The sequence below is a fragment of the Pan paniscus genome, chromosome 3 (genome assembly GCF_029289425.2).
Source record: "Pan paniscus chromosome 3, NHGRI_mPanPan1-v2.0_pri, whole genome shotgun sequence".
NCBI lineage: Eukaryota > Metazoa > Chordata > Mammalia > Primates > Hominidae > Pan > Pan paniscus.
Window position 1 is genome coordinate 21,008,429 of NC_073252.2, and position 12,613 is coordinate 21,021,041.

General features: G+C 39.2%; 1 protein-coding gene across 6 annotated transcripts in view; it reads right to left on the reverse strand.

The window, feature by feature from the left end:
* Window positions 1-12,613, reverse strand: part of KCNIP4 (potassium voltage-gated channel interacting protein 4) — a 1,223,194-nt gene that overhangs the window by 30,673 nt on the left and 1,179,908 nt on the right. The gene's annotated exons all lie outside the window — the stretch shown is intronic.

Sequence of the window (12,613 nt, forward strand, 5' to 3'; positions counted from 1 at the left end):
AGGATGTCTAGGCATACCCAAGACATGGTTTTGTAACAAGTGACCTTGGGTGAGATAGAACCCCATATTTTTGAACTACCGGAAAGGAGAGTCTGCAAAGAAATGGCCTGGCCTGGGCTTAATACATCCCCACCTTTGTCCCTGGGTCAACTTATCAAAGAATGATGGACATTGATCTTGGGAACTACACCCATGTTGGACAACTGACCTGGAGGGGCCACAGGGCAAGGTTAGCCCTCTGAGAGTGGTTTTGGCATTTTTGCTAAAAAAAAAAAAAAAAAGAAGAAAAGAAACTTTAAAGTGTCAGAAGGGGGCTGCCTTGGTGCAGAATATAAGGTTTGAGCAAGCAAATTGCCCCCAATCTCTGGAAATTCCTCCATTTTTTGGAGTTATAAGAACCAGTGTGGTTAAGAATTTAGGCGTAGAGGCCCCTTGAGTGGTGGAGACTGACAATCACATGATAGCCCAGAATTGAATCATGTGAGATATTAACTGTATGGTGATGCCTTGTTATCCGTGGGGCATTGCTTCCAGGACCATTGCGGATACCAGAATTCACGCACATTCAAGTCCCACACTTGGCACTGCAGAACCTGCAGATAAGAGAAGTTGGTCCTTCCTATCCTGTATCTTTGATCTGCATTTGGCAGTGGATGCTGAAGCTGCAAATTCAGAGGGGCGACTATATTTATTGACAAAAATCCACATATAAGTGGACCCACACACTTCCAACTAGTGTTGTTCAAGAGTCAACTGTACGTTGTAAGTGGAGAAGTGGTAAGTTCTGTTTAGTCTCTTTTAGTAGATTCTCATGAACAGTCCCATGTGATCAGAGCTCCCCTGACTCTAGTTGTCACAGCACTCCCACACCACCTAACGTCCACCCAGGACTAAGTTCACTGGGGAAGGATGAATGGTGTGCTAACTCCCCAACAGGCCTGACTTTAGACATGAATATTCTGTGTACTCTAAATTTGATACTGTTTCCAGCATCTTTATCAATCACCTATGGTAGTATTTAAAACATCACTTAACCTTAAAATCATTGTTCCCTCACTAATAAACTTACTTTCTTTATTCCAGTGAGTCAGTTACTCAACTGTAATGTGCTTCACCTGCAGAATTTTCTATTTTCTCATTTGTTGTTTTGAAAGGTAGGACCTTTGATACATACACAATGTTAACTAACAGTTTCAATGTGAATTTGTGTTTACAGAGCTTCTCAATATGGTTTTATCCCATTTGTTAATGATAATGAGCTTAGGTAGGCAAAATAGCTGCATTCACAGAGGCAGAACTGGAGGTGCTGAGTGGCAAAGCACTTTGTTACACACTAAGCCAGTGGGGAAGCTGGAATGTGGGCTTGGAACTCTCCAGGTCATGACAAGGTTTCGTATTAGATGACCCCTGTGGAAATAATGATGACCTCAAGGACCTAAGAGAATTGGAGTAAAGAAAAAAACAACCAAAAACAAATGAGCAAGCAAGCAAGCAAGCAAGTGAACTGTGATGGTTGATTTTATGTGTTTAACTTGTCTGGGCCATAGTGTCCAAGTGTTTGGTCAAGCATTATTCTGGATAGTTGTGTAAGGGTGTTTTTGAGATTTATTACATTGATGCAAAATTGCGGCTTTTGCTATTACTTTCAATACATTTAAGCTGGTAGACTCTAAGTAAAGCAGATTGCCCTCCACAATGTGAGGGGGCCTCATTGAATCAGTTTAAGGCCTGAACAGAATAAAGACGGACCTTCCCAGAGAAAGAGTGTTCTTCAGACATCATCTGTAATATTGGCTTCCCTTGTTCACCAGCACCCTGCCTTTGGACTTGAACTGTAACTGTTTTCTGAGGCTCCAGCTTGCCAGACCCCTTCATTAGATATCAAGCTGGCCAAGGCTCCACAAAGTGTGAACCAATATCTTAATAAGTCTCTTTATACTCACACATCCTATTAGTTCCATTTCTCTGAAGGACCCTAATACATAAATGAATTAACAACCAATAGCTACAACTCCAAAAAGGAAAGAAGGTGGTATGTATACAGCCAGTCTCTCAAACATTTTGACTATCTATCTAGCTGACACCAATGGACCCATTTTAAGACTAAACACTTTGCAGTTAGACCCTCTCACACATGGAAATTGTGATTTATTGGCTATTGAATGCTAAGCCATTTGCTTGGGATAGTAAGGAGAGAGTAAATACCTGGCTCTCTGCCATCAGGTGGCAAGCTTGTGCAAAGTTAGAGCTGGAAAGTTGCCTGGGAGTTAAAGTTGATGCTGATAAAGGAAGAGGACTTCAAGCAAAGGGACCTCTGCATCAACAAATTTGTTAGCTGCCTTCAGTCTCCAGATATATTTGATAGATATAATGTGAAATGAATTTGTAAACTGACTATCTGATATGCATGTGTTTTATGTTTAATCACATATCTGTGTCAGAGGAAACCTTTTCTCTGCCAAATGAAAACTACTGGCCAAGTTTCAGGGTGGAAAGTCTCACCAGATAAATTTGTTTTTATCCACCTTATATTCATTACATTAGTTTACATCTCTACAAACACATACTGTATGCCTATTATTCCAGGAGTCTTCTAGGAACTGGGACTGCTACAATAAACCAGTCAAAGGTCTTCCCATCATGGAACCTCTATCCAACTAGAAGAATAAAGACTGTCTTTGTTCAGGCTCCTTTAACAAAATGCCATAGACTAGGCAGCTTATAAACAATAGAAATTTATTTCTCATAGTACTGGAGGCTAGGAAGTCTAAGACCATAGGATTAGCAGATTCAGTGCTTGATGAGGCCACATTCCTGGTTCATAGATGGCATCTTCTAGCTGTGTTCCCACATAGTGGAAGGGGTGAGCTAGCTCTGTGGGGTCTTTTATAAAAGGACACTTATCTAATTCATGAAGTCTCTGTCCACCTGATCTAATCATCTCCCAAAGGCCCCACCTCCTAATACTATCATATTGGGGGTTAGGATTTCAACATATGAGTTCTGAAGGGACACAAACATTCAGACCATAGCAAAGACCAATAACTAAATATTAAAAAATCAAATCCAAGAATGATGACTTTTATTTATTCCCAGAGATTTTTTATTGAAACTAGTACATTTTTTTAAACCTTCAGGTGAGAAAAAGATGCTAGTGATTTACAAGATGGTATACATTCTCTAACTTTTTCTTCACTTCTTCTGTGCAGTGATCTCTCCATAAAAGTGGTCTCTCTACTTCTCTATCAAGAATGAATTTGGCCAGGCTGCATGTGCAGCAAAGTGTAAAACATAAACAATGTGCTGTATTAGTTAACTCTTGCTGCTGTAAAATTAGGCCTTCAAATGTCCCTTAATCAAAATGCTTGGGAACAGAAGTGTCTTGGATTTTAGATTTTTGGGGATTTGGAATATTCACATTACACTCAGCAGTTGTGTTAGTTCATTTCCACACTGCTACAAAGAACTGCCCAAGTCTGGGTAATTTATAAAGGAAAGAGGTTAATTGACTCACAGGTCAGCATCCCTGGGGAGGCCTCAGGAAACTTACAATCATGGTGGAAGGCAAAGGAGAAGGAAGGCACCTTCTTCGCAAGGCAGCAAGAAGGAGAAGTGCTGAGTGAAAGGGAGGAGCCCCTTATAAAACCATCATACCTCATGAGAACTCACCCACTTATCACGAGAACAGCATGGGGGAACTGCCTCCATGATTCAATTACTCCACCTGCTCTCTCCCTTGACACATGGGGATTATGGGGATTACAATTCAAGATGAGATTTGGGTAGGGCACAAAGCATAACCACATCACCAGTTGAACATACCTAACCTGAAAATCTGAAATACTCCAATGAGCATTTACTTTGAATGCCATTTTGTCTCTCAAAAAGTTTTGGATTTTACAGTATTTTGCTTTTTTGGATGAGGGATATTCAACCTGTATAACACAGTTAAAAACCACGTAGTATATTTCTTATTCACATAACAATCTTGGGTGAGTGTACAGATCAGCTGATGGTTCTTCTAGGGACAGAGGCTAATGAAGATTTGGTGACTTTAACATATGGCGCCAACAGTCTCTGTGACTGTGTCATCCAGAAGGAGGAAAAGAACGCTGAAAAGAGTACATGGAAACTTTTTATGGGCCAGGTCTTAAAGTGGTATACATCATTTCTATTCTCATTTTTTTTTGTTGTTAGAGATCACTTAATGTGTCTACCCCAAACAAAATAAGAAGTCTGGTATGGCCAGAAAGAAGACAAGAATGCAGATTTGTAAAGAGTTTGGAATATCTATCCCTGTGGCATGTTTGAAAGATACTCCAAGTGTCTGTGTTCTGAAACAGTTCTCCTACTGATGCTTTATTTATTGATTTTTATTTTGTATTTTTGTAAAGATGGGATCTCACTATGTTGCCCAGGCTGGATTTGAATTCCCTGCCACAAGCAATCCTGCCTTGGCCTGCCAAAGTGCTGGGATTACAGGTGTGAGCTCAGCCTCCCACTGATGTTGTAACATGAAGATTATCAAGTCATTTAGCAGTATAAATTGTCTCCATTTCCCAGGTGTCATTTTTAAAGACTGTTTACTTGCTTCAAGTAAACAAGTACAATGAAGCTTAAATGTCTGAGCATGAATTTTTTCATTAGATTTTTCTAAGGATCCAAGAAGCAGTAGGGTTCCTGGGTTTAGGGATAGTAAGAAATGCCTCACTCATCCATCTTCTGAGAATTTGCTGCAAGCTTCTACTAACCCTTATGGTTCTGTATTCTATTTTCTAATGAAATTTTGTCTGATTATTAGCAAATGATTATTCCATGAAAATATGCCCTCTATAGAAAAAAATTAAAGAAAATGAAAATCACCCATAATCTGACTACTGTAAGAGTATATTGGTCATTTATATAAGCATATACCGTAGAAATAAAGTTTTAATAAGACAAAATTATAGCATTTTATGTTCTTTAACTTTAGGAAATATCCTGAACATTTTTTACATCATGATTTTTAGTGACTGCATAATAATGCATCCATTGAACTTACCATACTGTTGCATATTGAGGCGATTTTGGCATTTTTGCACTACATAGGAATAATGATGTAATTAATATTCTATGCATCCTTCTGTGACTGCACCTGTGGTTTCTTCTTTATGACTAATCCCAGAAGGAGAATCGTAAGACCAACCAGTTTAAACCATTGAAAGCTCTTCCTATGCACAGTCATGGTGCTTTCCAGAAACGCTGCGTCCATTCGTGCTGCCACCGCAGCTTTGTGAGAAAGTCTCACACCAAGAGGAGCTACCGACTAGAATCACATGGGAATTGGACACACACACACACACACAACCCCATAAACAAACAGCAATAATTTGCTTCCCTCATGAATCCAATCGTCATTCTGAAAATTACCAGTGGACATTGAGGCGTTTGGACAGGTCCCTCCGAGGCATAAAGCAATTTGCCTGTTTTTCACACAGACAGGGTCGCTGTGATGGCACTCAGCCGGACCACATCACCACAATCACAGCAGTTTATTGAGGATAAAATAACTCCATTCCTTCTTATGCAGACCATTACTTTTAACACTTTCATCAACCCTGAAAGGTGGGTATTATTTAGACATGAGGACAATGAGCTTGGAGAGATGAAGTCACTTGTTTGAGTCACACAGGTTTTGACAGAGACATCTTTTTGCTCATTTATTCAATAAGTAGTTATTTAATGCCTTCTAAGTGTCAGCAAATAGTTCATATGCCTTTTACTATTCTGGGCACTGGAGATACAGGAATGAGTTTTTAAAATTCCATTTCTTTTTTTGCTCTTGTGGAATATAACATTTAGTGGAATCAGACTCATAACTCTGACTCCATGAATTGCACTGCTATCTTGCCTTCTGGATTATTACTTTTTCTTCTATTAGGACTGAAAACATAGTCTCCTGGAGAGTCATCTGTGGAAATCCTTCTTCTGGGAAGATGTACACGGTGTATTTGTACCCAGAGGCACCCATCACAGCTGCGTTGGAGAGAGGCATGTGCAAAGGGAAGCCTTTTCAATCAAAACTGGGATCACCGATTAAAATTTATTGTGCATTGTAGCTTGAGAGATTTGAGGAAAGCAATCTTTTTCTTTTTAGAAATCTTTGGTTTTAGTGTAACAAGAACCTCCCCACCTTCCTGTGTGCCACATACTCTTTACTGTCATTGTAAATGGCTAGATAGTAATGGGCTGAGGAAAATGTTCTGGTTTTTAGCACCAGTCAAATGAACTGCTCCATCCAGTATTTAGGAGCTGGAGGTCTCTGGTTCTACTGGCTGGTATACTTATCTATGATGACCATTGCATTTCTTTCATTGCCTGTGAAACCCTTCACTGTGATATGATCACAACACAATAAAAGTAGAATGAGGTTTTCTTTGCAATATAACTGCCATAGATTTGTCTGTTGGTGAAGGAACAGTCGCCTTTTGGGGCCTTACTGCTGTGTTCCCTGATGAGCCTTTTCAGTCCTCTCAGGCCATGTGGGGACACATGTGAGGGTCAAGATTAGTTGTAGATATGCAATGAATACTATGCTAGTACTAATATCAATTCTAATAAGGCAGTATTACTATTGTAATAATCAGCATAAAGTAATACTTTATTGGTATTGATATTTTATAATTATTAATGTGATGATGACAGTGATGATACTGATGATATTAAGCTAATACACATGAGCACTTTTTATGTTCCAACCCTTGCATTAAATGTTTTACATGGATTATCTCGTGGGAATAGAAAGATGTTAGTATTAACTCCATTTTACAAATGAATGAACTGTCTTAGAGAGGGGCCACTGCATTCCCAAATTAGAAAATAGCAGATCTAATCTATAGAACACAGAATCAGGAAACTTGAGAGTTTAAAGCAACTTTAGAGGCCAGGCACGGTGGGTCATGCCTGTAATCCCAGTACTTTGGGAGGCCAAGGTGGGTGGATCACCTGAAATCAGTTCGAGACCAGCTTGGACAACATGGTGAAACCCTGTCTGTACTAAAAATACAAAAATTAGCCAGGCGTGGTGGCACATGCCTATAATCTGAACTACCCAGCAGGCTGAGGCAGGAGACTCACTTGAATCTGGGAGATGGAGGTTGCAGTGAGCCGAGATCATGCCACTATACTCCAGCCTGGGTGACAGAGCAAAACTCCATCTCAAACAAACAAACAAACATAAAGCAACTTTAGAGACAATTCAATTCAATGTCCTCATTTTGAAGGTGAGGGGATAGAGATTAAGGAGGTTATAGGAACTGACCATAGATACACAGGGGGCTGCTAAGCCTGACCTCATGTCTAGGTTTCCTGAGGTCTAGGACTAAGCTTTGATACTGCAAATGTCTTCGTGTCCATACAATAGCTGGTATTTTTTGTCAGGTACTATTTAGAGGAATCTAGTGCAGTGCTTATATTCTTGGGCTCTGGAGTTAAATAGAAGGCCTGGGTTGAACCCCTACTCTGCCACTTGGGAGCTGTGTAGCTTCAGGCAAACTGAAAAAAAGTCTCATTGCTCTCCTCTGTGAAACGGGGACAGGAATTGACCTCAGAGAGCTGCTATAAGAATGAATAAGATACACATATTATGCTATTATCCTAGCCCTCTACCTTACACATCATATTTGGTCATTTAATATTAGCTGTTAGTACCATGGTAATAGTTTAGGATTTGGTAAGCAGAACTCCATCACGCAATGAGTCACTGTAACATCAATGCCGATAGACCAAGGATAAATCATATTTATCAACGTGGTTGAATCTAGAATAACACAGGTCTGAAATGCAATCAGCTTATGAAGTATATATGAATTACGCTTTCTATTCTAGTGTTATAAGTTGAATCACTCTATCTAATATCATCAGAATTTACCCTAAAAGAAAGGAATATTGTAATTGTAAATGATAGCAGAGGAGAATAAAGGCCACCATCATGGAAATAAATGTCAGTAGAAACCCAGGAGCCTCTTATTTATTAATTTAAAGTTTTCCCCAGCGATGCTTACATGAGTATGTTTGAAATCATCATGGAAAGTGTTGGGAAGGGTGCTTTGGAGAAAGATCCATGTATGCATAGGAAATTGCTAAGAAACATATTTTGTGAGTGCTTCAAGAGTTCTTATACTTTCACCTTATAAGGAAACCTTTCAGCATTTCCTGGAAGGTTTTCAGAGCTCTGTTGAAATGCATGAGAAATAGCTGCAGTGGTATGCAAATCACAGGTATAATAACATCATATAATTATAATATTGTCCACTCCAATAATCTTTGCCCACTCTATTAGCTGAAATCTTCTCTTCCCCTAAATCATTCTGTTCTGATATGTGTCTTCTCCTCAGGATCAGAATTGTTATTAAACATTGAGAGACTTCTTCAGGATTAAAAAAAGAATTATAGTAAGACATTTCATAGGAAAAAAAAAACTAAAAGTGCTTGTGAAATAGTTATTTGGGGATCCTTTCATGATACCTGTAATGCCACATCTCTTAGGCATCTGTATATTTCACCAACTCTCACACCCACCTCTGGTGCTAAGGAGAACATACAAGGTAGTCTGCTCGGTCTATCAGTTAAAATAGTATTTAGCATGTAGTATGACAATTCAGAGATTCTCTGGCATTCTATAATTGCAGGAGAATTTTCAAAATTTAAATGACACAATCCTACAACCTGTGCTGCTGATATCACCAGATTCTGTGGACTTCTCTGCTCTCTTTAGAGTTAGTAAATACAGGGCAGGGACTAACCTTTACGATGTTTAGAATAGGGAATACTAAAAATATTTATGCTGAATGAATAAATCTTCAGTCAGTTCTTAGCTTTTAATAAATTAGAAAATGAATTTGCTCTGATAATGTCCTTCAAAACTTGGGCCTACATTTTTAGAACTCCTAAGACCAAGACCAAGATAGTCATGGGGGTTCCGATATCCCCATGATTGCCCACAATGACTATGATCGCAGAAATTAAGGGGAGATGGCTAGGATCAAGAAAAAACACTTCTTATTTCAACATAAAAAGCTTAACATAGTCAAAAATTGGTCTCTCAAAAGCTCATTTAAAAATTATGGGATTAACCTTTCAGTTTTCAAAGCAGAAAAGCTGATCATTAAGAACTAGAGCTGGCTATAAATTTCTGTTCTAACATGCCCAGGTGTTTGAACTCCTAGCAACTCATTTATTCATTCTTAGTCTAAATGTTCTCATCTGGTATAACAGGTGAGTAATACTAACATCACAGGTCAGCAAAAGAAATGCAAACTAAAATAGACAATGGATGAAAGAAACCCAACCAATTTTAAAAACTGAATATACTCAACACGTTGGGTATTTTCTTATTTCCAAAATCTGCATTAACTACCTCTTCCATTTCCTGAACACACTTCTGGGGTCAAAGTGGTTAAATATGAACTGCAGATTAAAAAAAGAAACAGCCAATGGTGGGAAAAGGCTGACCTAGATACTATCCTTGGAAAAGGAATGAGAGCTGGGTGACCAAGATTCAGTTCAGCTGCAAGGATGTGGGCACATTCTGAGCCCCATGAGTTCTCAGGGTCACCCAGGATGAAGCAGAAATCCAAGGTGCTAGGCAAAGGTTCTCTTCCCTTCTAGTTCTGCCCTCTAACCGTATGGAAGAAGGAAATTACATGAGATTTACAGCCAAAAAAAAAAAAAAAAAAAAAAAACTGGCTCAAGTTTCAGCTCTACTACTAACGAGGAAATAATTGAAAAGTTCTGCTTTGAGTCTTAGTCTTTAAAAATGCAGGAAACAATAGCATCTTATAGTCAAGAAATGAGAACTAATTGGCATTATGTATATAAAGATTCTAGCATAATACTAAACATTCTACAAATTGTACTTATTTTTACTATTATCTCTTCAAGTAACTTAAGTTGGTTCTGCAAAAAGAGATTTTCCAAATTTTGTAGGAAAAGGCTTCCTGGGATTGGGCCCAATTCCTGAATCTTTAGTGGAATGCATGTAGAATTGTTTGATTTAAGGAGACTTTTAAAAGGATTTTCCCAACTTTATCCCGAAGACAGTGTCCATTTTGTCAGGGTCTTTTAAAAATTATGATGTAGTTAAATTCTATAGGCACCCAAAACCATTTAGTGGAAAAAAAAGACAATGGTGCCCTGGGAGAAAGCCTATGTATCAGTTTTCTATTGCTGCATAAAAAATGACCATAAACTTAGTAACTCTAAACAACACAAATGTATCATCTCACACTTCTGTGGGATAGAAGAGTCTGACATGGCTTAGCTGTGTCCTCTGCTCAGTCTCCCACTTAAACTGGCTATGGTTCTCATCTGGGCCTTGCAGTCCTCTTCCAAGCTCACTGAGGTTGTTGGTAGAATTCAGCTTCTGTGGTTGTAGGGCCCAGGTCCCTGTAACCTTTTGGCTGTTTACTGGGGGCTTCTCTCTCAGCTTCATTCCATCTTCAAACCAGCAAAGCAAAGGCCTGTTGAGTCCTTCTCACACTCTGATTCTCTCTGACTTCCCCTTTGGTAAAGGACTCGTGTGATTAGATCAAGCCCACAGAGATCATCTCTGTATCTTAAGGTCAACTGCCCTGAGACTTTAATTATATCTGCAAAATCTCATCACAGTAGTACCTTGCTTAGTATTTGACTGAATAACCAAGAGACAGGGATCTTGAGTGGCTGCATTTAGATATCTATTAATACCTACCGCAGCCTGCTTCTTCTGAACATCAGTTCATTTTGGTTTTCATAGCAGTTGTTAACAACAGTCTTTTTTTTACAATTATACTCACAAGTGTATCCACCACAACTCGCAACTATATTTCTTGGCACCTGCCATAGTTTAATGCGATTTGAAAAGGCTATATTCTGTCAAGGCTTTAGAATCAGCAGTGTAAAGACCAGCTGTGAGGCCAAAATTCAATATTTTTTATGAGTGCTAAGAATAGTATCCCATATGCTGAGTGTTCCCCGTCTAGAGTATGTCTGCCTATATCCAGAGCAGAAATAAATTTTTTTAGATTTTACTAATTGATTAGATCACTTTCAAGTTGGCATGATATCAGCCTAATAATATTGACCAAAAAAAAAAAAAATACCGAGTAAAGAATTCTACTTAAAAGAAACACGCAGTGTTTCAATCAGAAAGAATAAAATAAAATACAGCAGGTACTCCATATCGCAGCTGCAGCATGCACAGATTCAACTAACTGTGGCTTGAGAATACTTGAAAAAATAAAAATTAAAAATAAATAAAAAATAAGGCAGGTGCAGTGGCTCACGCCTGTAATCCCAGAACTTTGGGAGGCTGAAGTGGGTGGATCACCTGAGGTCAGGAGTTGGAGACCATCCTGGCCAACATGGTGAAACCCCGTCTGTACTAAAAATACAAAAAATTAGCCCTGCATGGTGGTGCATGCCTGTAGTCCTGGCTACTCGGGAGGCTGAGACAGAAGAATTGCTTGAGCCCGGGAGGCAGAGGTTGCAGTGAGCCGAGATCATGCCATTGCACTCCAGCCTGGGAGACAGAGCGAGACTCCATCTCAATAAAGAAACCAACCAACAAACAAACAAACAATATGAATGAAAAACAATATGATATAACAACTATTTACACAGCATTTCCATGTATTAGTTATTATAAGTAATCGAGATGATTTAAAGTACATGGGAGGATGTATAGGTTATATGTAAATACTACACCATTTCATATAAGGAGACTTAAGTATCCCCAGATTTTGGTATCCATGGGGGAGGGTTCTGAACCCAGTCCCTCAAGAATACAGAGAGATGACTGCACGGAGATGATGGTATACACATATATTCATATATATATACATGGTTGTATAAAGCCTTTTTATTCCCTGAAGATTTAAAACAATCTATTCTCTCCCAGTCTGATTTCTGTCACCTACTGAATTGGCTAGATTCTGGCCCCTTGATAACTTCATTTAGACTATGATTTCTGGACTCCTTATGTGAGATTACACATTTTCCTCATGTGTAAGCCTTTTTTTATTGATCTTTTTTGTTACTTATAGTCAAAAGCATTCTAACATAAGCTACAACCTTCTTGTCCTTGTATTACACCTTTCTACAGAAAGAGAAAATAAAAATGAGTTGAGTTTACAGGTTGCTGACAAGTTTGGTGAAATGTCTGCTGGAGAAAGAAGTGTCGTCTATAGATTACGGTGGTGGGTGCGCATATGCAGGTCCAGATTTTTGGAGAACGTCTTTTAAAGTCTATCCGAAGACATTTTGAGAAAGCATAGAAATTGGGGGTGAATAAAACTCACTTTTTTTTTTTTTTTTTTTTGAGACAGAGTCTCGCTCTGTCGCCCAGGCTGGAGTGCAGTGCTGCGATCTCGGCTCACTGCAAGCTCCACCTCCTGGGTTCAAGTGATTCTCCCGCCTTGGCCTCCCGAGTAGCTGGGACTACAGGCACCTGCCACCAAGCTCGGCTAATTTTTTTGTATTTTTTAGTAGAGACGGGGTTTCACCGTGTTAGCCAGGATGGTCTCGATCTCCTGACCTCGTGATCCAGCCAGCTTGGCCTCCCAAAGTGCTGGGATTACAGGCGTGAGCCACTGTG